A 25759-nucleotide genomic window follows, 5' to 3' on the forward strand; every position below is an offset into this window, starting at 1 on the left:
GAATTGCATTTGTAAAAGTTCCCCAGCCAGCAGTGAGTAAAATGGAGAGGAGGGAAAGCCCAGGCCAGAGGAGTCATGGATAGACCATTTAAGAGGCTAGGCCAGTTTAGAAGCTCCTAGACTAGTCCTCATGAAATATAATAGCTTGGACTAGGGTAGTGGGTAGTGGAGATGGGAAGAAGTGAAATGGGAGAATTCCCTGATTTCCCCTCGTAGAATGTTCAACAGGGATGTGACTGGCCTCTTCCATGGCCCTGCAGCTCAAACCCCAAGGAGGAGCATGCAGACAGGCAGGTGCAGAGGCCAGGGCAAGTGCTTTGTGCTCTCAGCACCACTTAGTGTCTAGCGGTGGGTGCTTGCAACCCCAGTGTTACAAAGCCCTTTCAGCTTTGCTGTCTGCAGATGGCTTGAGTGCTAATCAGCTCAATGGACCCTCTGCCTTATCACAAGGGCAGAGGGCCAGTGTGACAGCCTTCTGTATCCTGAGCTCTTGCCCAGTGTCCCGGAAGAATCAGATCACACGCGGGCTTGAAGGATGAATGCAAGGTTTTATTGAGTGGTGGAGGTGGCTCTCAGTGAGATGGATGGGGAGCTAGAGGTGGAGGGCTGGGGGAGATAATCTTCTGGAGTTCAGCTGTTTTTGGCAGAACTCCTCTGGACATTCAGAGGCTTCTTCCCTCCTTCTCTGTCATGCTGCTCTGCTGCTCTCTGCTGCTCTCCACCGCTCTCTGCCTCTCTCTGCTGCTCTGTTCCTCTGCTCCTCTCAACATTCAGATTCTTGCATGTGTGCCCGCTAAGGTCTCAGGTTTATATGGGCACAGGATGGTGGGCCAGAGTGATCTTGGAAAATGCAACATTCGGGCACAAAAGCAGGAGTACCTGTTCTCACTTAGGTCTGAGGGCATAGGCCCAAGGGTGGAGCCCTCACCCTTCTCTACTCAGCACTTCCCTGCCCCACCTCCTATATCAGAAGTGGATGGATTCGAGAGACAGGAAGTAAAACTAACAGAACTTGGTGATAGATTGGACAAGTAGGGTGAGGCAGAAAAAGATGTCATGAATGATTCATGCTAGAGGAAGTGGTGGTGCTATTTAGTAAAATCGGCTAGAGATAGCCTGGGTTTGCAGGGGAAGATTTAATGACTTGATCATTGTTAAAATTGAGGGGGCTTTGAGATGCCCAGGAGCAGTTGCCAAATAGGTAATTGGATGTGCAGGTCTGGAGCTCTAGGGGGTCTGGATTGGAGGTATAAACTGGGGAGCAAATGGTCTAAAGGTGGTAATCTCAGCTATGAAAATGTCCTCCACCTCCTAGGGAAGGAACAGAGGAGGAAAAGAGGAGGTCCTAGGAGGCAGCTTGAGAGTGGCCATCATTTAATGACTTGGTAGAGAAAAATAAATACACTTCACAGTGTCGGACAGAATGACCGGAAACTAGGCAAAATCAGGGAAAATGTGGAGTCCCAGATGCCCAGAGAAGAGAGTGAGTCAAGAATCAGGAAGCACTAAATTTTATCAGATGCTCCTGAGAGATTACATAAGATGATGAAAGAAAGTTTGTTGCATGTAGAGCAGTGGTCATTGTTGGTCTTAGCGAGGGTGGTTTGGGTGGCTTGGTGGAGCCAAGGGCCAGATGGGAATGGGTTGAAGAGTGGGAGGTGAAGAAATGGAGATGGAGATTGTAGATAACATCTTGGGAAATTGGACAGTGAGGGGGAGGAGAGCCACACAGTGGAACCTGGGGAAGGGTGTGAGAAAGTTTCACAATGAGAGGGACGTGTGTACATTTCAGAGTCAAGAGTCCAGCGGAGAGGAGTGGGATATCCACAAAGGAGCAGGGATGCTGCTGAGGTGGGAGGCAGCGGCCCTAGAGAAGGGGGCAACACTGTCCTCCACTGTGCAGAGGAAGGAGGAGGGGACAGATGTGAGCCCTGGGGAGGCGGCGGAGAGTGGCGCACAGAGGAGCTCCTGCTGGGAGTAAGAGGAGACTATGCCTGGGAGGGAGGGAGTTCCAAGGCTTGAGGAGAGTGGAGAGATTGGAAATCGTGAAAATTATTATTAAAATAATGATTCTCAGGAAGCAGCAGATACTCAGTTTTCTAAGAAAAATAAATTATGATTGAAATACTTCTTACTTGTATTAGATTCCTAGGATTGTCAAAACAAAGTACCACAAACTGTGTGTCTCACAATGACAGAAATTTATTCTCTCACGGTCTGGAGCCACAAATCCAAAATCCAGTTGTCAGCAGGACCGTGCTTTCTCTGAAGATTCTAGAGGCAATACTTCCTCGCCTCTTTCAGCTCCTGGTAGTTGCTGGCAACCCTTGGCAATCCTTGGCATTCCTTGACTCACCCTAGTCTCTACCTTCGTCTTCAAATGGCCTTCTCCCCTACGTGTCTGTCTCCAAATTTCGTAAGGATCACAGTCATTGAATTAGGGCCCACACTAATGCAGTATGACTTCATCTTAATTTGATTACATCTGCAAAGACCCTATTTTCAAATAAGTTCTTATTCACAGGTTCCAGGTAGACATGAATTTTGGGGGACAGTATTCAACTTAGTACATTACTAAGCCATGAAACTGTGCTAACATATTTTAGAAGTACTTATAGAATTACAAGAAAAATAGTTTTAACCTAACGTTTAAGGATTCCAAGTGCCTCACACTCATAGAGTCACATACTCCTGGCAGCTAACGTAGTCTATAGTGTCTCCACAGTCCCCATGTTACAGATGAGGAAACGGAGGCTGGGGATAGCTGAATGACCTGCCCAGGATGAGATCCTGGCAGAGCCAGAGCCTGAACCCAGGCATTCTGACTCCAGAGACCACTCTAGGCTCTATTTCCTACCTTTCTCCAGTTGCTACTGAATTTGTCAGAAAAACAAACTAATCAGCTAGTTATATACCTCAGGAACTACCTCTTCCTGCCAACATTCTTTGTTACTATGTTTTCTGCATACAGCTTTTTATACATTCAGAATATTTACAGCTTCATACTGGCAGCCCACTGTGTGGGAGCAGAAGCCTGCTGCTTGTCCATGTGGGATGGCAAAATATAGCTCTCCCTTTTCCAGTAACATCTGGGCTTGGCTTTCTTTCTCCAGGTCCACAGCGTCCAATTCATGGAGTTCTCAGAAGTGGAGAACCAGGATGACGACTACAGCACAGAAGCTGGCTGTATCCACACCCAGGACCAGCAAGGGGTGCGTGTCATGTATGAGGAAGCCTTGAGTGATCTCAAGGAACTAGAGGCAGAGTTGCTGCTTGTGGCTAGCCATTACATTGAGAAAGAAAAGGGTGAGAAGTCAGATTTAAAAAAAAAAAATCAACTGCCCAAATAAACAAAAAACACTAAGGGCTCATTTTTAATACTCTCCACCCCAAAATATAAAGACATATCCAATAGTATCTGAAAACTCAGTAAGCATACACTTCCCCCACCCCTAAAATGCATTCAGTTTAGGAGAGAAACAGTTCTGTTTCCAGCTCAAGTCCCACTTCTGATAGAGATGGTGACTACTCTTTCAGGGCCGGGTTGTAATTCTTGCTGTGGTTCAGACTCTGCTTGTTGACCAGGGGTATTTCTTTTCTTTTCTTTTCTTTCTTTTTTTTTTTGTTGTTGTTGCAGCAAGACGTTTCCCTTTATAATGGCGAGTTTGATGATACACAGTTCTAGCGTAAGGCCTCAGTCACTGGGCCCCAGGAGGCAGAAAGGAGCAGGGCTGAGAGGGACGACACGCTCCAGGGCTCATGTCACACTGATATACGCGCCAGGAATGACCATCCATGTACTCCTAAAGTTCAACCCACCCACCAGTTCAGTCAAGAATTATGCTTTTAATTCTTCACATTTGGCCACTGAAGATCAAATCCACCATGATGACAGGATTTCAGTACAACAGGCTCTTTTCCAGTCACGACAGACAGAGATGTCCAGGCTCTTGATAAGAAACAAAAGTTCCTTTGACTTCTCTTGCAAGGACTGAAGAGATAAATGTTTTCTTTGTGATCTGTTGAAATGTTTATATAGACTTCAAAAAACAACTAACAGTCATTCTGTGCTCTGGTTCCCTGGAAGGTTTCTCATGATCTCCCCTTCGATAGCTAGAGGGCTTGTGTGTCAGGGAAAAAAGAATTAAGACACTTTAAGCAATAAAAATCCTAGTGCAACACTCAGAGGCAGATTGTGGGCTTGAGGGGGCCGGAGGGGTGGGAGGCAGGTGCTTCGATTGAGGAGCAGGATGCTGCCTTTTGGGAAAGCCTAGTGGAGACAGAAGCAGGAGCAGGAAGCCCTGCCAGGGAAGGCCCAGTTTCTTCCTTGCTCTCCTGAGGTACAAGGGAGAGCATGGCCCTTGCATTTTCACTTCTCAGGGCCGAAGACCTGACCTCTGACACTCTACCCACTCTGGTGACCTGCACGCTAAATTGGGTGGTCTCTGACTAAAACAGCCTTAAGCCAAGAATTGGGATTTTACTCCAGGGGCATTTCTGCATCACCCACTGGGTGCAGGGGATGTGGTGCAGGACCCTGAAGGAAGGAAAGTAAGCAAGTGAAACAAATGACTTTTCTAAGTGGTAGACCTTGAGGAAACTGCATTTAGCAGCAGAGACAGCCCTGGGCTCCTAACAGGAAACCACCAGGATGCAAGAACATCTGGCTAGGAAAATGCCAGACAAGCCCCAGAGGAAGAAATCGTTACTCAGGGTAATCAAGTAACCCATAACCTGTATTTTCTCTTCCTTTTGGCATTACTCAAATTGATCCAATTTTAGAAATGGATGAGGTAAGAATATTCTTTTGGGATACTATGACAGCATTGGAATTACATTTGCAAAGAGCTTAGAATTTCTAGACACATTGCAATATCTAAAGGGAAACGTAATCAGGGTTTGTGCTATTTTGTAATATGTGTAGACTGTAATTAAAGATAATTCACATTCATATTGTTACAAAATGCTGCTCAAAGAAAGTTTGACAACTAACTTTTCAGATCCCAGACAGAATTAATTTGGTGTAGGATTGAACTCTTTGTCCTGTCTTTGCCATTGGTATCTGAATCATAGGACGCAATGATGGCATCCAACATTCCAGGGTATTTAATTTCAGCTCTTAGCTTTTATCTTTACTGGTTATCCTACATACCAATGCACCATTTGGTCCATATTAATTTATAATAGCATGCAACTATTTCTAGCTGCTAAGAATTTAATTGGACTGAGACACTTAGTCAGTAGTCGTTTAACCACATGGGCATCTTTCAATTGAGCTGGTAAATGTATAGTCATCTATTGTGAAATGATTTCCCAACTGTTGCTATGGAAGTTCTTGATCCTGTTTCTCCTGCTTAGTACCCGTTAGATATGTGATAATTATTGAACTCAAATTTCAGCACATGAAAGTATCTTATCTTTGAATATTTAATCCTGAAATACAATAGTTAAAAATTTAAAGCAATAATAATGCCAGTAGTGAAAAGTAACGTTAACAAAGTTAAAAAAAAATCAGCTGAATAATGAAAATTACCTTCATTGATTTAAGTTAGTAATTAACATAATTAAGGAATATCTTGGAAAGTTTCTGAAAATTTTCGACTTGGTTCACAATGATGGAAATAGCAAGTCAAACTGAGTTTGTTGTTAAACCCCCAGGGATTTGTTTTTAGAGAAGGAGAAATGTATACTTTGCCTTTAAATTGTATTCTATTAAATCTATTTCTAAGATTAGTCTTTAAAACTGAATTTTAAAAATAAAAACAAAAGCTCCTGTTGACTTCGAAGTCAACAACTATGAACTCAGGCTTCGTCCCAGGGACTGGTTCAGTATTTCTGTTTCTGAGATGGAGCTGATAATCCAAGGGGCACGTTTCTAATTGGAACAGCTTCCTTGGAAGGCCTGTCTCTAAACATTCGCACCCTCTTTTCTCCCAGGTCACAAAGTGGGCAGCCAGCCAAAGAGTGGCCAGGACTGGGGATGGGCCCATGCAGGTGTGGACAGATTTGCTGTGCTGTATGACACGTGGACTTGGGAAGCAGCTCTTCTGGAAAACAAGCACCAGGTATTCTTGCCTAGGAGACAAAATGTCTGCTAAAAAAAATTCTTACAAAATCCAGTCTTTTTCTGTTTTTTGTTTGTTTTTGGAAAACCCAGTTAGACTTTTAGAAAAGCTCTCAACCAAGAGAATAATTATTTTATTTAAATAATCTCAGCTAATTATAAGGATGTAATACATTTTATTTTCTTTACTGAGGTTCATCACAAAAAACAAAATGTGAAAGATACTTCTTTATCTTACAGGTATTATTTGTTAGAGGGCTATATAATTCCTTCTTATAATATGTGTGCTTTTAGTGAGAATGAATGATGATTTCATTCATGCTCATTGTTCAGTTACAGGGACAATGCTCACTTTGCTAATTACAGACAAATTGACCTGATCATGGCCTTTAGAAGCGGATGCCACATGTGCGTAGGTGAAAGCAATTGGACAGGGTGCTGAGTGCAATGTTATGAGGGTGAGTTTAAAGCAGTGAAACAGCAAGTTACTAAATCATCACTGTATCACGAATGGTTCGTATCCCAATAATGAATGAAACACTGCAGGTTTACTGTTCTTCATTTGTGCCCTTAGCATGGATTATCAGCCCTTCTAATAATCACCAATTGTTAGGCATTTACTTATCAAATATGAAGTATTTACTCTGCCAGGGACTGTTCCAGGCATTCAGGGACATATAGATAACTAAGTGAAAATGATCTTTATCTTTAAGGAATTTATCATCTATAAAAGTTGATTCAATCTCCAAGCAAAAATTATAATCTAGTTACTAACAGCTTATAATTGAATACATTCATGAGTCATGGGGACTCTTCAGAGAGAGAGATTTGTCCTGGGGGAGGGGAGCACTGTCCGATGGAAGAAATGCTAGAAAGCCTTTCCAGAGGAATAGATATTTAATCTTGATACTAAAACATGAGTAAGATATTTTCTGGCAGGGAAGAAAAGATTCTTAAGCAGACGAAAGGGCATTAGAATGTCAGGGCAATGTAAATGGGAAGGACCAGCTTGGGGGATTTTATTTTGAGAAATAAAATCTTAACCTTCTTGGAGGATGGTAGGAAGACTGTTATGGCTGGGATGTAAAGGCATAATGGGTGGCAAAAGCCACACATGTGTTTTGGGTGCAGCCTGTAAAAGACCTGCTAGTTATATTATTTTAGAGTTTATCTTACAAACAAAGAAGAGCCATTAGTGAGTTTCCATAGAGAGAAATATGATCATAGCTGTGTTTTTAACAGCTATCTTGGGTGTAAGTGAGAGAATGGATTGGAATAGAGAGCCCCTGAGAAAAGAAGTGTGGTTATTGCAACAGTGACCTGAAAAATTAGGAGGGGACATACAATGACAATAGAAGAATAGAAAGGCAGAGAGGCGGTGAGAATAGGAAGGAGGAACAGACCTGAGAATACTTTGCAGAAGTGGAAATGGCAGGATTTGGAGACTGGATCTGGAAGTTGGGGTGAGAGAGTAAGAGTGGAATTAAAACAACTTCCTGAGGATTAGGGAGGAGGCTATTAACTGAAACTGAACCCAGGAGGAGGAAGCGTGTCTTTAGAGGGGAAAATAACGTAGGCCCTAGGACAACAAGGCATTGGAGGGGGTTTGCCGAAACTCAGGTGTGAATGTTTTGTGGGGAACTACAGGTTTGAAGCTCAGGAACAGGTATGAGCTGAGGTGTGAATGTGGAGGTTGAACCACAATGATGAATCAAAACAACTGGGAGAAGCTAGAGATGTCTGAAATGCAGCCCTAAGTAATATACCTACTTTTTTTTTTCTTTTTGAGATAGCATCTTGCTCTGTCACCTAGACTGGAGTGCAGTGGCACCATCTCAGCTCAGTGCAACCTTTGCCTCCCAGGTTCAGGCGATTCTCATGCCTCAGCCTCCTGAGTAGCTGGGATTACAGGTGCCCGCCACCATGCCCGGCTAATGTTTTGTATTTTTAGTAGAGACAGGGTTTCACCATTTTGGCCAGGCTGGTCTCAAACTCCTGACCTCAAGTGATCCACCTGCCCTGGCCTCCCAAAATGCTGGAATTACAGGCATGAGCCACCGCAGCTGGACCCTGAGTAATATATCTACATTTAAGGGGCAGGTCATGAAACAAGAAGCAGTAAAACTAAATAGACCAGAGAAACAAGGAAGAAATAGTATTGTGAGAACCAACAGAAAAATGAGTTTTAATTAGGAGGGGATGGTTACTTGTGGAGTTCCGTGAAACGTCAAGAAAGGAACTCCTAAAAACCAAGCAGCTTGGTCAGGTGGTCATTGGCAGCATTGCAGGACTCTTTCAGGAGCATGGTAGGGGTGGAAACCAGGTTATAGTGCACTATGATGTGGTCAGAAGATGGGGAAATGGCAGTGTTTTCTTTGAATTATTTTTCTAGTAGAATAGATGCTTCACCATTTTGTCTACTCTCTGGTTGTTCTGTTACTCCTAGAGATGTAGGTCACCCACCCTTTGGAAAACGATTGGCTGGGCTTAAATAGTGCAAGCCTTGGACTTTGAAAAAATGTTCCTCTTTTCAATGATAATGGGCCTCTACAGCCTTTGTCTGGAGCCTTAATCTGCCCATTAGAACCTTAATCAACTGAGTGAGAGATTTAGATGCACAGTGTAGTAACTGGAATGGCTGTATGAAATATAAATAAGACAGGATCCTTAAACTCAACAAGTTTATCAGTCCAGGCATGAATTTTTTTTTTTGAGATGGAGTCTCACTCTGTTGCCCAGGCTGGAGTTCAGTGGCACAATCTGGGCTCACTGCAAGCTCCGCCTCCCAGGCTCACGCCGTTCTCCTGCCTCAGCCTCCCAAGTAGCTGGGACTACAGGTGCGTGCCACCATGCCCGCCTAATTTGTTTTTTTTTTTAAGTAGAGACAAGATTTCACCATGTTAGCCAGGATGGTCTCAATGTCCTGACCTCGTGATCCGCCTGCCTCAGCCTCCCGAAGTGCTGGGATTACAGGTGTGAGCCATCACTCCCGGCCTAGGCATGAATTTTAAACAGCAGCCCCCACTTTCTGTACTCTCTCTCCCTACCTTCCCTTTCAATGCCTCTAGGCCTCCTTTGGAGGCGCCCGGCAGGACTCAATGGCAATAGAAGAGGAGGAAGGCAGAGAAGACTGAAAAACAAACCAATTTCTCCACACTTCAGCCTAGGATTCATTCTGTGGTAAGGTGTCGGGATTGTCCACTAGTTCCTTCTATGGTAAATGAAACTATTTTGACTTAAAAACATTTGGTGAAAATATCTCCCTCATTTCTATCTTGAGAATAAATTCCCTGTAGAAACTGAGCTATCAATGCGAAAAGTTTAAAATATGGCCAAGTCAGAAATTTTGTCAAAAGAGCCTATTTTTAATGGATAAGCCAGATTTCTATCTAAAGTAGTTGATTTCTCCCGGTACTATTTGTACAGCCAAGTTTCCTCAGCTGTTTTTGATTGTTAACTATATTGGTATCACTAGGGTTAAGAATTGCTTGAACATATTGGGTTCTTTTAAATCCTTAAAATAACCATATTATGTATGAAGGCTCATAAAATTAGAGCTGGTAGAAACTTAGGTAGATCAAGGGATTCTTAGAAAAGTCAGTTATCAGCTGTACCAGCTCCTAAGTGACACTGTACCATCTGCTAAGTCTTTCTACGGCTACTGAAGGACACATGTACTGGATAAAAAGATCGTTCCTTAGAAAAGCCAAAATGAAAATTTCCCATGCTAAGTTGGGTCTAGCGAAGATTTTCTGTTTTGCACTTTCATTTGACCTAAAATACTATTTTAGAAGTTTTTTAAATCCCAGAAATAAAAAATGTGAAGTAAAAAGAATATAAACACAGTAAGGTTTGAGATTATTTATTTTGTCTATTTTCCCATTTTCTCCAATATTTTGTGCTTACCATCAGCATGCACCACATATTATCCTGCCTGAGAGTTGGCCCTTGACACACACAGGTGACATTTGACAGACTGGGAAGACTTCTTAGACAAATACCAGCCCAGAGTTGAAATGGAAATGGGCCAGTTAGCAAACAGATAATAAATAGAACCCATGAGGCAGAAAGATCTTGGCCCCATCCCTGTTGGGAAAGAATTCATAATAAAATTATGCAATGGTCTGAGAGCCTCTCGAGGTTGAGCACAAAGCTTGAAGAAGCTTCATCTATTTAAAAAGAGAGCCACGGTTTCTTTCCCCATAGCTAAGTTTACCAGATAAAATAGTGCAATACTTGGGACATACTTATACTAAAAAAGTATTTATTTTTTTGAAATTCAAATTTGACTAAATATTCTATATTTTTACTTGCTAAATCTGACAGCCCTATCAGCAACAATAAAATGGCAATTTAGCATGGGCCTCTGCAATCTGGTATCATCAGGTTGGAATCACCATCCAGAACCCTTCCCTCCACCCCCAACTCCCCACAAACTCTCCCTGCTAAATAACTAAACAATTGGACTCTGTGCAAAAACAGGTCAAGGAAGTATAAATACGATAAACCAGCTTCTGGGATTGCCCTGGCCCAGCTAAAAAAGGTTCAAGTGAGTCCAGAATGAGTTAGGGAAGTAATTGTTTCTTTCCTAATCTTCACCTGGGGCTACTGAGGGACACCCTTCTTACCCCCATCCAGTCATTCTTCCTTCATTTCTGTGTTGTCTTCTGCTATGTAATAATTGAGTGTTATTATAGAGCAGAGGTTGGTGGATGGAACAAGGTAACTGAGATCACTCAGCTGGCATTATTTTCCCTGGGGCTCATTTAAAGGCAAGGATGGTCTCCACCTTCCCTCACTTTGCACTCTTGATGTGTGAGTTTCTAACTTGTGGCGCATCTCTGTGACCTGAGCTTTTAGTTTCCTTTGGTGTTTTCCTTTTCATACTAAGGTTGATCCAAGGCCCCTTATACCCAAAGGATATCCTACAAAACCAGGTGCTAAATAAAGTGCTTCAGGCTCTTCCTCCTTGAGCCTTAGCATTGGGTCTCCATAATAAAGTATCTCTTAATAAAGCAGTATTTGATTCCTAGTGTGCCATTCATTCTCAAGGGCTTAACTCTTTTGTGTAGAGGAGGAAATCTTTTTCCTCTGCCTTCTTAAATTGAGTGCCTGGGCCCTGAAAATGAAACTGACAAAAGATAGATTAACAGGAGAAGGGATTTATTATGTACTGTACACATCAGAGCTACTTATCTTGCCCTAGGGTACCAGTTGGGAATTCCAACCCCGTGATCTCTGAAGAGCTTTTTCCAATTAGCATCACGACTAATCACACACAAATAGAATTTACACACAGAACAGAAATTCCTTAAGCTCACAGACAAATGTAAAAGCAAAACCAAGAGGCGTCTCTTTCTGAATTCTCACACTAAGAACCCTCTCCAGCAGTTAGTGTCTGGAAGCTTTTCTGGGTTTTTAGAAAAGACTTGTGAACTCCACTAAAACAGATGCTCCACTGGGGTTTTGGACACTTGATGTCTTGGAAAGTTCTGTTTATAAGACCCAACCTAGAGGAGTTCAGTCTGGGATAAATCACTCTGTATATAGGAAGCATTTACCCTCAGCCTTCCAGTCTACCACCCCTATCATTTTTGTGTAGGTGAAGTGTGAACAAACTATTAAAGAGGAGGAGTCAGAAGCGGGGCTGAGACTGTAGAAGTCAGGCGACCACCTACCTAGCTTTGGTGACGGAATAAAATGGAAGAAGGAGAATGAGTCCTTGGAGAAAGGTGTTGGAGATAAATACATTTAAGTGTCTTAATGTGTTGTCTCATTGGAGCTAATAATTATTATATATGATAATTACATAACCCCCTTTTTATTTGTGGAGACCAGAGGAAGAGGGGATGGAAGCAGGAACTCAAACTCAAGTCTAGTTCTTCTGGCTCCAAAGCATGTGCTCTTTCCCTTTCCTTCTCTAACTCTGTCTGTAGGTTTACTAGCTGCACTGCATTGTATTGCTACTGCATCTGCCCACAGTACGATGGGGCCTCCCGTCGCTTTCCTGGGCCCCACGGCTGCCTCTGCTGATCCCTGACTACCAACCTTATTTGCAGCTTCTTGACAGCTACTTTGAAGCCTACCAGCACACGTTGGACCATGAGGAGAGGTTTGCCTTAGCACAAGTGATGACGGACATCGTGCACCGGCGCCCGAGGTTTGATCTCAGCCACCCCTATTTCATTAAGGCCTACCGAGAGGAATGCACCTGCCTGAGGCTTCACCTGCAGTTAGTGAGGGGCATCCTCAACCAGCAGGTGAGTGCAGTTTGGTTTTAAAATACTACAAGCAAGAAGAGGATGGAAAACACAGGCCAGAAATGAAAATAGTGTTTTCCTTCCATTGCAGATCTGGAATCTGTGTTTTCTAGGCCAGCATGTACAGCAGACTTATTTGTAAGCTCATTTGCATTGTTGAAATCCCAGTATAACTATGGTCTTAAAGAGAGATTTCCGCCCCTAGAGTTAATAGTCCACAAGGAATTGATGACCTTAGTTTTCATTAGATTGCAAAGTTTATTTGTAGTGAAAGAAGAACTAATGATATATCTTTTTGACATTAATATATAAAATTGTGTTTATTTTTTAAAAAGTGTGATTATTTTTAGGACACTGAAAGAAACCATCATATTGTATGTCCTCTAGGGAAACGCTAATGGCTTGAAGCAAACAAGAGACAAAGGATTGTTGCCACCTGGTTGAAATTTTTTCCGTGTAGTCAATTATTTAACAGAAAGATTTCTCTTTTGCCTCTTAAAATTGTCTGCTTTGCTTCCCTTGGCTGTCTGACTCAGACTGAGAAACCAGCCCATTGCAAAAGAGTCTTCAAAACAATGTCAGGGTGAAAATTAGTCAAATGATGAAGAGACACAAAGGGACGAAATCCTTCTCATGTCAAGGCTTATAACTCATGGCCGTGGGAAAGTTTAACTTTTCTAATTTTAATATTTATGCTACATTTTTAGATAGAATGTCAGTGGGAGTATGTCCAGAGGCTTTGGCGAGAGGATCATCTGGACAATAGCAATACATTTGGACTTCCCCTTAACATAGTTTGCAAACAACTTATTTCCATCAACAATAGCTGGTAAGTTGATGTTGTCTTTAGACATTTTACACGTGATCTTCTAGATTAATTAAGGATAGAGTGTTAAATCTCAGTACTACTCTATAAAGCACTTCTCAAGTGCTTGGGGGAGATGAAAGAAGTAGGCACAAAGGCCATGAAGGAGGGATTCCCTTGTATATTGAATATCTGTTCGTTTTGTGAATAATAAAGAATAGCAGGCTAGAATTTAAGCATATGCCACTGGGTACAGAATCATTATTCTCTTGAAAAGGCCTGGGGAAAAAGCAGTTACTCTTGAGATGCTGTCAGGATTCAACCAGATGCACTACATGAGCCTACACATATAAAACTTGGATGTACTTAAAAGCTTCTTAAAAGGGAATTTCTTTAAGTGTCACTAAAGAGGTTTCTGCAGATTTGCCTTGGAGGGTCACAGCAGAGTTAAATTTAAGGAACAGAGTTAAATTTCCTGTGACCACTCAGAGAGGGTACACACTTTGTCACCCCCTAGATAGGCAGCATAACCATCTCCCTCATTCCCTTTTAACCTTTGAGGGTAGAGGAAACTGGGAAGCAGGTAACAAGCCCCAGGTTGATCTGCGTGGCTCTAGATCATAATCTCTCAATTGCCTCCAAATGGGTGGAGAAATTATCTACTTCCTTTCCATATCCAACAAATATTTGTTTAGCACACAGATGTGAACAACACAGGCATGGTTCTATGTTCCTGTGAGGTGTACAGTCCAGCAGTAAAGGCAGACTTTATGTAAGAAATTGCCATAATGGGTTATGGTATTATCTTGGGAACAGGCAGGGCATCATGGGAGCAAATAGCCGAGATTCTCATTTTTTGATAAAGAGCCCCAGGCTCAAAACTCTGCATTTTCCCCATAGACCTTCCACAGGACTGATTTCTCCTCTGTAATAAACTTGAGACGCCAGCTGTGTGTGTGCAGCTTGCTATGGCAAACATTTACTGTTCAGGAAATGGTTTTTGGCAGAACAGGCTAGGGTTATATGGATACTAAAACCTGCCAGAATAGTCTCAAAAGCAAGTATTATTTGCTTGGTGAGATTCCGTTCCAGACTTTAGGCTGTTTTTTTGTTTTGTTTTGTTTTTGGTTTTTTTAAAGATTCAGAACTAAGAAAGACACCATTTGCATCAATGTAAAGGGAGTTACAATATTCTTCAGTTCTGTGTAAGTATAGAAGGACACTCGACTTGTGCTGAACCCTTTATATCTAAAGAAATAACCCACAGATGAGCTTTTTTTTTTTTTTTTTTTTTTTGCTTCTGGCCTCATCCATTTATGAAATATAACACCCTTACAGTCAATTTGAATGATTCCAGCAGTTATGTACAGAATTTAAAAATTGTCTTTGTCCATTAACATTCTGGGAAAGAAGGGATAAAGATTCAGATGAAAAATAGAAACTAATAACCGTGGAAATTATTTGTTTTTTATGTAATCACTTTTGAGCTATTTTGTTATATATTTGAGTAAATATTGATTATTCACAGTTTTGCTGTATAGTCTTTTTTTTTTTTGAGACGGAGTCTCTGTCGCCCAGGCTGGAGTGCAGTGGTGCAATCTCGGCTCACTGCAAGCTCCGCCTCCCGGGTTCACACCATTCTCCTGCCTCAGCCCCCTGAGTAGCTGGGACTACAGGCGCCTGCCATCACGCCCGGCTAATTTTTTTTGTACTTTTAATAGAGACGGGGTTTCACCGTGTTAGCCAGGATGGTCTCGATTTCCTGACCTCATAATCCACCTGCCTCAGCCTCCCAAAGTGCTGGGATTACAGGTGTGAGCCACTGTGCCCGGCCTGTATAGTCTTATTCTTACTGGGCTTCTAGAATATACATCTATGTCTTTCCGTTTTTAAAGGTTCACATTAAAGCAAAGAACATGTCATGCAACCCTGTAGGTTCTCATACTCTGAGGTCCCTCTGAGCTCTCAGTTTTTCATAATGCACTGGACATATAGGAGCTGTTTTACTGGTCTTTAAAAATATAAAATTCAAATATCTTCGGAAACAGATTAAGTTTGTTGTGTAAAATTGTCATTTGTTGTTCTTTTCTTCAAGTCCAGCTTCAAAAAATGTTTATCTGCTGGAGTTCCACCCTTCCCTCAGCCTGGCAGCACTTATCCCCAAAGCCCTAGAGCGTCTCTTCCAAGAGGCCTGCCGTGCCTGCAGACCCACATCAGCCAGTGGCCTCCCTGGAGCGACATGTCCTGCAGCTGGCCCTGGACCTGTGGCTCACCCCAGCCATGCCTGAGGCCTGGTACAGTACACAGCTCCAGAAAGATGTAAGTTCTTTTTGAAGGGGGCAGTTGGGTCCTTGGCAAGGAGAATGTTTTTTTCCAGATGTTACTATTTAGCTTTGTTTTTCTGTTTGGCTCTATTCCCCCATTATTTGGCTAGAGACAGAGCTCAGTCATAGGCCTCACCAACATTTTTATGTCAGATCTTGGGGGATTGGGTCAAAGTTTCTCATTTATAAACATATTGCTACGATTAAAATTTAAAAGGTGATATCCATGGGTATGTGGGAAATGTTTTCTGGTTTATTATTTATATTTTAACAAATACATTTTAATTAAAAATGATATATTTTCTTTCCACTAAGACACTTCCTAAATGTGTTCTTTTTGTCAAGATCTGGTAGAAGACAGAAAGCATTGAGTAAGGAGTCAGGGATCTAAATTCAAGTTCAGTCCTGCCATTAACTTGCTGTGTGACTCTGAGCATGTATCTTAGCCTCTCTGACCTCACTTTCCTTTTTTTGTAAAATTATGTTTGTGTACTTGGTAGGGGAGGTAGGTGGAGGTGAGCTTGATGATCTCTGAAGCCCCTTTCAGCTCTACTACTCCATGGTTAAAATTGTGGGTTAATGATTTATATGGTGTTTGTAGTTGGATTTTAATCATTTTCTTTTTCTGTTAAGGCTGTCAAGGTTACCCCTGGGTTTCCAATTTGACCTCATTCCGTGTGCGTACTTGCTGTATGACAAAGAAACTTTCATGGGCCCCCCACTGCCAAAACTGTCTGCTCCATAGGTCTGCCTTGGCCTCCTATCCCGTCATGCCTAAAGTAAAAATTGACTTTATTTTACAGTGATCAAAATAATATAAAATCACAGAGAATTCTAGCAAAAGCAGAAAGAACAAAATGGAATGTAAACATGACCAATCAAATGCATTCATATCATTATTTTTCTGAATTTAAGTATTGTTAATATGTGTGTTGTACATAGCTATAATCATAGTTTTTGTCCATTGTTATTTCCTCCTCTTCTCAGTTAACATTATACTACATATTTTTCCATAACACCAACTAGTCTTTAGACTTACCTTTATGACCACATAATTCCCATATCTGATGTATAAAAACTTCTCTAATCATTTCTCTGTTGATGGACATTCAAGTGGTTTCCAATTTTTTCATTTATGAAAAATGCTGTAAGATATATCTTTTTACTTAAAGATTTTTCCATATTTTGAATTGATGCCTTTTGATAGGTTCTTGGAAGCAGAATTATTAAAATAAAATTTAAATATTTGGATACATATTGGCAGATTGCTTTCCAAAGAGTTGTGCCAATTTGTAATGGCACTCATATATTCTGAGTACCAGTTCTGCTATATTGTGTAGTATTAGGCAAAAGTATATGATGTATGTGCAAATATACACATATACATAAAAAGTGGTATTATGCTGTTAATTTGCATTTTCTTGCCATTTATTGAACTTAAATAGTCTTTCAAATGTTTTGTTGCTAATTATATTTTTTGTGAATTTTGTTCTTTCCCTTTATTTATTTATCTGTTGGAATCCTAACATTAGTCCTATCTACTTACATGAGCTTCCCTTAAATAAGAACTTTAACCTTCTTTTTGTCTATAATTTTCTACAAATATTTCCCCATTCATTCCCCCACCACCTTTTTTTTTTTCTTTTGAGGTAGGGTCTCACTCTGTTGCCCAGGATGTAGTGCAGTGGCACAATCACAGCTCACTGCAACCTCAGTCTCCCCAGCTCAAGCTATTCTCCTACCTCAGCCTCCTGAGTAGCTGGGACTCTAGGTGCACACTATCATGCCCAGCTAAATTTTTGTATTTTTGGTAGAGACGAGGTTTCACCATGTTGTCCAGGCTGGTCTCCAACTCCTGGGATCAAGCGATTCCCCCACCTTGGCCTCCCAAATTGCTAGGATTATAGGCACGAGTCACTGTGCCCAGCCTCTCTATTTGTCTTTCCATGTTTTTAACATAAACTTATTTTCATATAGTCAAATCTATTAATCATTTTCTTTCATGTTGCTTCAGATCCCTCACGACAAAGGGGAATAGTGATACCTGTGACGCCTATTTCATGGGGATCTTGTGAAAATAAAAATGAGTTAATATATGTAAAAATACTTCAAAATTTTGAAACTGTAATTAGAGAGGTTTATTTAAAAAAAATTGTTGGCCGGGCATGCTGGCTCACGCCTGTAATCACAGCACTTTGGGAGGCCAAGGTGGGTAGATCACAAGGTCATGAGATCGAGACCATCCTGGCTAACATAGTGAAAACCCACCTCTACTAAAAATACAAAAAATTAGCCGGACATGGTGGCACATGCCTGTAGTTCCAGCTACTCAGGAGGCTGAGGCAAGAGAATCGCTTGAACCCGGGAGGCAGAGGTTGCAGTGAGCCAAGATCGCGCCACTGACCCCAGCCTGGGCGACAGAGCAAGACTCCATCTTAAAAAAAAATAATAATTATTTGCCACCAAAATACTTTTAAGAATCAGGGACGTCTATTTCTATTTAGCTTGTCTTTGGCATAGACAAAATATCCCCACAGTGAATATCTAGGGATTTATTTAGACTCATAACATTTATAATAATGATAACGGCAGATACTTTTGCATGTTAACCCATTTAATCCTCTCAAGAGCCCTATTAGGAAGTTAGTATCTATTTGCATACAGTAAGGACTATTATTATCCTTATCATCACTTTATAGATGAGAAAATTGAGAGACAGCAAAATTGAGTACATTACCAAAATCTCACAGCTTCTAAGTGGCAAAGTTAGGACTTGAGCCTAGGAAATCTGGATCCAGAGTTTGTGCCACTGACAGACAGTGTATTTTTTTAATGTGAAAATTCTTCTTCTATGTTTTAAAGGATATTTTGTTTTCTTTCAGCTGTTTTCAGCTAAAGTTATGGGAGATCCCTTTCTCGTGGGGTAGATATGCCTGCTGGCATTCAAGTCTGCAGCAGACGAAGGACAGAAACAAGGCCAAGACTCTCATGTGCTGCTCTTGGAGATGTTTTCCAGACTTCTGGAACTCTTGACCCTCTGCCACCGGCTGATAGAAATGAGCCTGGAGAGTGCACACTTAGCTCGGTCAGTGGGGGTCAGAGAACCCAGATGGAATATAAGGTTTGCAGAAAAACATGGGGGAAAACAGGCCATGAGACTCCCCGCCTACAAGCCTGCCCCCTCTCTGCTCCCAGAGCAGCCAGAGTTTTCTAAATGGCTAACATGATCACCTTGCTCCCTTGTTCCTTCTCTCTTCCGAGCCTTCCCAAATGCCTCTCTGATCACTCAACCAGGCTAAGCCCTTCTACTGGCACCTGGGTTTCCCCTCCATTCAGCACATTTGCTTTTAATTCATTGCTTATTATTGGTTTATTGACTTTCCTGCTAGCATAAGCTCCCTAAATGCAAAAGCCCTATCCACATTCTTTACCGTGACATACCATCACCTGGTATAGGGCCTGAGCCACACCAGGCACTCAGGGAATATTGGCTGAATTTGCTCCTGAATGTAATGAAATTGAATAGAAAGAGCCTAGAGATGGGAGAGAGATGAGTCAGTGAGAGCATCCAGGTCAGACAGAGGTATGGCAGGCTCAATGCATAGGAGAGAGAAATTAGCGAGTTACGTTTTAGGTATGAGGGTGAGATGATGGTAGGACATCAAGTGGACATGTCCTACAAGCAGGAATAATATGGAACTAAAGGGTTTGTTGTAAACATGTATGAGTGCTGTTATGTTCTGGTCCCCACAAAAGGCCCTGTAGACATAGAGAGTCCAGTTACCCACCACCAACCAGTATCAAGGGCCCGCTGTGGCCAGAGTCTTTACTGGGGATTTTATGTGTATTATTTCATTTAATTCTCAGAATATCCTTATGAGGTAGGTTACAAACATTTTATGAGCAAGGAAATAGAGGCTCAGAAAAGTTAATTTGCCTAAGAGCATATAACTAGAAAGTGTGAAGGCAAAATTTAAATTATCGGTCAAGATATTAACATTGTTCTGTAATTTATGATCCTTGGTGGCAGGAAGCTCGTAATGTAAAAATTACCCATGATACATGGTAACAATGATATTCTACTGATATGTACAAAATACTAGGGGAGTACAGAAAAGAGAGTATCTCATTCTTCCTAAGTGGTCAGGGAAAGCTTCATAGAAGAGGGGTGCTATGGATTGAATTATGTCCCTCCAAAATTCATATGTTCAAGGCCTAATCCCCAGTACCTCTGAATGTGGCCTTATTTGAAGATAGGTCTTTACAGAGGTAATTGAGTTAAACAGAAGTTATTAGAGTGGGTCTTAATCCAATTTGACTGGTGTCCTTATAAGAAGAGGAAATTCGGACACAGATACACACAGAGGGAGACCATGTGAAGGCACAGGGAGAAGATGGTCATCGACGAGCCAAGGAGAGAGACCAGGACCAGATCCTTCCCTCACGGCCCTCAGGAGGAACCAGTCCTGTTGACACCTTGATTTCAGACTTCTGTCCTCTAGAACTGTGAGACAATAAATTTCTGTTGTTTAACATTTTGTGTGTTTCTAGGGTACTTTGTTACAGCAGCCCTAGCAAACTAATATAGGTGCCAAGAACTCAGCCTTCATGTGCCAACTTCTCAAGATGGAGAAATGCATTAGAAGTGGGATGTTGGGGGACGTGCACCATGGCTCATGCCTGGAATCACAGTACTTTGGGAAGCCAGGATGGGAGGATCACCTGAGGCCGGGCGTTTGAGACCAGCATGGGCAACACAGCAAGACCTCATTTCTACAAAAATTTTTTAAAAATTAGTTGGGCCTGGTGATGCGTGCCTGTTCCAGACACTTGGGAAGCTGAGGTGGGAGGATTGCTTGAGCCCAGGAGTTTGAGACTGCAGTGAGCTATGACTGCACCACTGCACCCCAGCCTGGGCAATAAAGCAAGACCCCTATCTCTAAAAATAAAAGACAAAGGAGGAGGAGGAAATAGGAAGAAGAAGAAGGAGGAGGAAAGGAGGAGGAGGAGGAGGAAGAGGAAGAAGAATAAAGAAGGAAGAAGAAGAAAAGAAGAAGAAGGAAAAGAAGAAGGAGGAGAAGAGGAAGAAGAAGAAGAGGAGGAGGAGGAGGAGAAGGAAGAGAGTGTTAAGGAAGGAGGAAAGAATTGTAAACACGTAAGGCTGAGATTCCAGAGGAACATCTAACTGGACCCATGCTGCGATAGACTTGAGACTGGAGCTCAGAGTTAAGTCAGGACACAGACAAGGGTCACAGATGGTTACATGAAGGAGTAGTCTTAGGGTGTGGAGCTGAACAGACTCCCCCACAAATCCCCAAGGAGGGGATGTGGTGGATGAGAAGAGAACCAGGTTTGGAACCTCAGGAAACACCAACATTTGAAGATAAGCAAGAGGAGAAGTCAGTGAAGATGAGAGAGAGTGGTCATGAGGCAGGAACATGGAGAAAGATGATCCTCGAGGAGGGGACAGTGAGGCCAACTGTGATGAGTTCTGAGAGAAGATGGTGAATGTTGCATTTCAGCAACATTGGTGACTTCATGAGGTCTCTGGGGATGGAAGTCAGCTTGTGGAAAATGAGAGTTGAGTAAACATCCAAGCACATCTCCTACTTGACCTGCTTTCTACCATCTGTAACTATCACAGCAAGTGCAGAGCAGAAGACCTCTGTGACTCACTCACTTCACACAGACCTGGGCTTTTGTTGGACTTTACTTTGGTTCTTGTTCAGGTGTCTTGGTTTTCTTATCACTCGCTTTCTTTTTACGAGAAAACACTAACATATGTCCTTGGCTCTTTTTTTTGTTTTAGGGTCTATAAAGAATTGGCATGGGAGATGGGTTTTGAAGAGTTCCATATGTATCTGAGGCCTGTTCACTTTGAATTTGCATCACACAGGGACAGGGCAGACCAGCCACCTCCTGTCTTTATAACCTCTCTGCTGCAGGACAGTGGTCGGGTAGACAGGTGAGCCTTGAGAGGGTTGAGGTAAAAATAATGTAATGGCTGAGTGAACAACCAGTGAAAAATAATTTTTGTCACCATTCGACGTGCAAGAACAATCACATTTCTAAGTTCTCACTTATATTCTATCTGCCATGATGCCAGTTTTTTTTCTTCTTTCTTTTTTTAATAAGAGGGAAAAAGTAAGATCTCATTTAAGGGGGACAATTGCATTTAAAAACACCAAGTAACTGAGAAATGAAAGAACCAGGTTGTCCGAGAACTCAGTGAGATGAAATCATAGGCTCAGCCGCTTCCCAGGTAGAATATGTTGCTTCCGGGTAGAAAAGGGAGTCAGCATGGGTCTAATGGGGTGAGAGCCATGGCTCAGAAGTCCAGGTCTCATCTCTCACTTTCCTTCAGACCAGGAAGATGTCACTTAAGTTTTCAGAGCAGCTGTTTCCTTGAAAGGATAACATGAAGTACAAATATAACGTGCAGGCAATATCTCAGGCAGCCTCCTTTGTTGGCTAGTGACAGAAGCCAATGCAAACCAGTGAAACTTCTCTCTCATGCCCCATAGGTTCAACCCATTGCTTGAAAGAAAATACCCTTACTAGTAATAGATGTTGAGTCTACTCAGTCAGGGGAAGGAATCTTTCTTTTGTCCTCACACAATTAACCTTTGATGTGTGGGGAGGAGAAACTTCTGTCTCCCTCTTCTTTCCTTCTCTGCTATCTGCTTTTCCCCATAGGGTCCCACCTCTATCCCTGGAGATTCCTGGTACTGGCTCCATGCCAAGGAAGGAAGAAGGTGACTCCAAGGAGGCAACTGGCACCTTTGTTTTGCTAATGCAGATCCCTGCTCAAAATAGAGCTCTGAGTGTTAATATCCTAAATGACTCCATAGAGCAGGGGTGGAATGAGGGGGTTAGGATGATAGAATACAATATCCCAGGATTTCTCAATTTTAGCACTAGTAAACTTTGGGGCTGAATAAATCTTTGTTGTGGGGCACTGTCTTGTGTGTCTTAGGTTGATTAGCAACATTTCTGACTTCTACCCACTAGATACCAGTAGTATCCCAGTACCCCACCCCACACACACTGTTCTATAATCAAAGATGTCCCCAGACATTGTCAAATATCTCCTGGGAGCAAAACCTCCCCTTGCTCTCTCCTGTCACACTAGCTAAGCCAAAAACAGAATTTACTGTAAGGATACAGAGATGTTCACAGAAGCCAAGGCAGGAAGTAGGAAGTATGATCAGGCCTTAGGTGACCATGCTGGGTCTCCAATTGGCGAAAAAAAAAAAAAAAAACCCATCTGGAGCCAAGCTATTTTCTGGTTCTTCAAGGGCCTCCTTGGTTGGTGTTTTATATTGCTGTGAAAATAGGGCATCACATTTTTGTTCAGTCAGAATCCACCAATCAGCACAAACTGCCCAAATGCCCTGTGGTCTGGCCGATGCTCTGTGGTCTGTGATTGGTCCTCCAGGTGATGACCTACAGATGCTGCAAGATAAGGGAGCCTTCTGCATTACCAGGGGAAGGCTTATGCAACCAAAGAACTTGTGTATTGAATTCATATTTATTTTATGTATGTTAATTCCTTAAAGTTGCCACTTTGGAGTGCCATTATAACAACAATATATATAGTGGTCACTTAGTGTCTGTGGGGGATCAGTTCTAAAATCATCTCGGTTACCAAAATCCAAGGATGCACAAGTTCCTTATATAAAATGGCATAGTATTTGCATATAACGTATGCACTCCTGCCCTTATGCTTTAAATCATCTTTGGATTACTTATAATTATACTTAATACAATTTAAATGCTATGTAAATAGTCATTATACTACATTGTTTTTATTTGTATTCGTTTTATTTTTGTATTGTTACTTTTTATTATTTTATGTTTTCAAATATTTTTTATCTGCAATCAGTTGAATCCATGGATGCAGAACCCATAGATAAGGAAGGCCAACTGGATCAAATATGAGTATAGTGACTTACATTTTAAAAAGCACATTCATGCATATTATCCCTGTTAATATTTGCCATAACCCTGTGAGATAGGTGATACCCCCTTTACAGATGAAGAAAGAAAGATTGATAGATATTAAGTTACTTGACAAAGTTTCATAGTTATGGACAAAGTGCCAAGTCTCAAGGTGGAAAAATGGCTGCAAAGAATATTTAGATAGCTGTTGGACCCATAGGAAAGAGAGAGAATTGGACAACATTTAGGGGGTGCTCAAAGGAGTGAGTCAGTGAGGGATCCTAAACAAGTGTGGTCAAGAAGGTGAGAAGAGCCAATTGTGGTGCATGTCTGTAGTCCCAGCTACTCAGTAGGCTGAGGTGGGACAATTGCTTGAGCTCAGGGGTTCAAAGCTGCAGTGAGCTATAATTGCACCACTGCCATTCAGCCTGAGTGACAGAGTAAGATTCTGACTCCAAAAAAAAAAAAAGTCACTTGGTACACCTTTGATGCCCAGTTAACTATATATATACTTCAAATAAATAAAAACATTTTGCTTAAAAAAAAAAAAGAAGGTAAGAGGAAAAACGGGAGAGAGTAGTGTAATGGTAATCAAGAGAAAATAACTTCCAACACTATGGGGTAGTCACCATAATCAAACTACAGAAAGATCAAGTCCCAAAAGGACAGAAAAGATCCCAGAGGCCTTATAACTTTCAGTGGAAATATCAAGTCTTGTATAAAAGTTGCATTTCCTATTATTATTGACATTTCTGATCTGATCTCGACATCCTGTTCCATCATAATGGTGTCTCTTGATTAGTTGCATATTACATCAAAACAATTTCATATTTTTTGTTGCAGATATTCTCCTACTGCTCTTGTCTTAGCCATCTCTGAGGTGGATGATAACCAAATTGGCAAATTTAGTTTTTACACAAAGGAAGCCATTCTTAAGGTAAACAATTTATTTTTTAAAAGCAAATGAAAGTAAAATAAAGCAATTTGCTCACATATTTCTTTAAGAAGACATAATACTTTATATAAATTTAGCTTCCATATATAAGAAAAGCTTCCAATTTCATAAATAATAATAATGGTTGTTTTAGTCTATTTTCTTTTGCTATAACAAAATACCTGAGACTGGGTAATTTATAAAGAAAAGAAGTTTATTTGGTCCATGATTCTGGAGGCTGGGAAGTCCAAGGACATGGTGGCAGCTTCTGGCAAGGGCTTTTGAACTGCATCATAACGTGGCAGAAAAGCAGAAGGGCAAGCGATTACATGCAAAAGAGACTGCAAGAGCAAGCCAAGCTTGCTTTTATAACATCCTGCTCTCTGGAGAAAGAAATCCACTCCTACGATTGTGGCATTAATCCATTCATGAGGGCTCTAATCTCATGGCCCAATCACCTCCCAACACATGAACTTTTGGGGGACACATTCAAACCATAGTGATGGCCTTGCCTTATTTGATGTGCACATTAGCCTGGTTTGAACCATAGAGACTGCAACACCACTTATAATAACTTCTGTTAGATACTAAAAAAGAAGTTAACATGTAGTGAACAATCTTTGCATAAGGTTTTAAAAATATACATTTGTTATTGGAGCTTTTATCTGGTCTTTCTAAACCTGGTGCTATTTTTTATCTGCTACTTGGATTTCTTTGCTTCTATATGTGTATTTTTAAAACATTAATCTAATCTTGGCTTACAGGAGCCTGCCACTGAGCACATGTTTGCTAGTTCATCAGAGCCTATTCATCTTTTCCTGACCATTGGGGAAATCTCATGGTGTCCAGCTATAGAGCAAATCAAGCCTGGAGGCTGCCTTCTTGGAATGAAATGCTGCTTAGGGAGAGACCAGATTCAGTCTTATGGCTGAGTAGCAAGCATCCCAGCTCATTTGGGAGTTTGATTCATATATTTACACGTTGAATAAGTGGTGATCTCAACCCTCAACTCACTTCTTTATGCAAGAAATTCCTAATATTTTTCATATTTTCTTCCTTTAGCTCTTGTTGCATTCAGGAGTGGAAAATATGCAGGTGACTCTTGCATGCCAAGCTGCTCAGAAAAATGCTTTGATGGCAGCTGTCCAGCAGGTGTACTTCTATCACACCCCTCAAGGGAGGTGTCCTGCTAATGTCAAGGTCAGCCTGCATGACAGAGAAGGCAGAGGCATATCATCACTCCCACCAGCTAATGCCAGGCTGCCCCTTTCTTCCTTCCTTTTTTCCCTTCTCCCTTTCTCCCTTTTTTTCTCCCCTGCCCCTTACTTTCTCTTTCCTATCTCTTTATCTTCCTTACTTTCCTTTTTTCTTCCTTTCCTTGTTTCCTGTTTGTGAATCAATGTATGACAAAATCCTTACTGGATTTCTTAA

The 25759-nt window shown here is 41.6% G+C and overlaps 1 pseudogene; it reads left to right on the plus strand.

Annotated features, from left to right (window-relative positions):
• Positions 1 to 426: 426 nt before the first annotated feature.
• Positions 427 to 25723, plus strand: LOC129471847 (uncharacterized; annotated as a pseudogene).
• The last annotated feature ends 36 nt before the right edge of the window (positions 25724 to 25759 follow it).

Source organism: Symphalangus syndactylus, chromosome 2 (assembly GCF_028878055.3).
Source record: "Symphalangus syndactylus isolate Jambi chromosome 2, NHGRI_mSymSyn1-v2.1_pri, whole genome shotgun sequence".
Lineage (NCBI taxonomy): Eukaryota > Metazoa > Chordata > Mammalia > Primates > Hylobatidae > Symphalangus > Symphalangus syndactylus.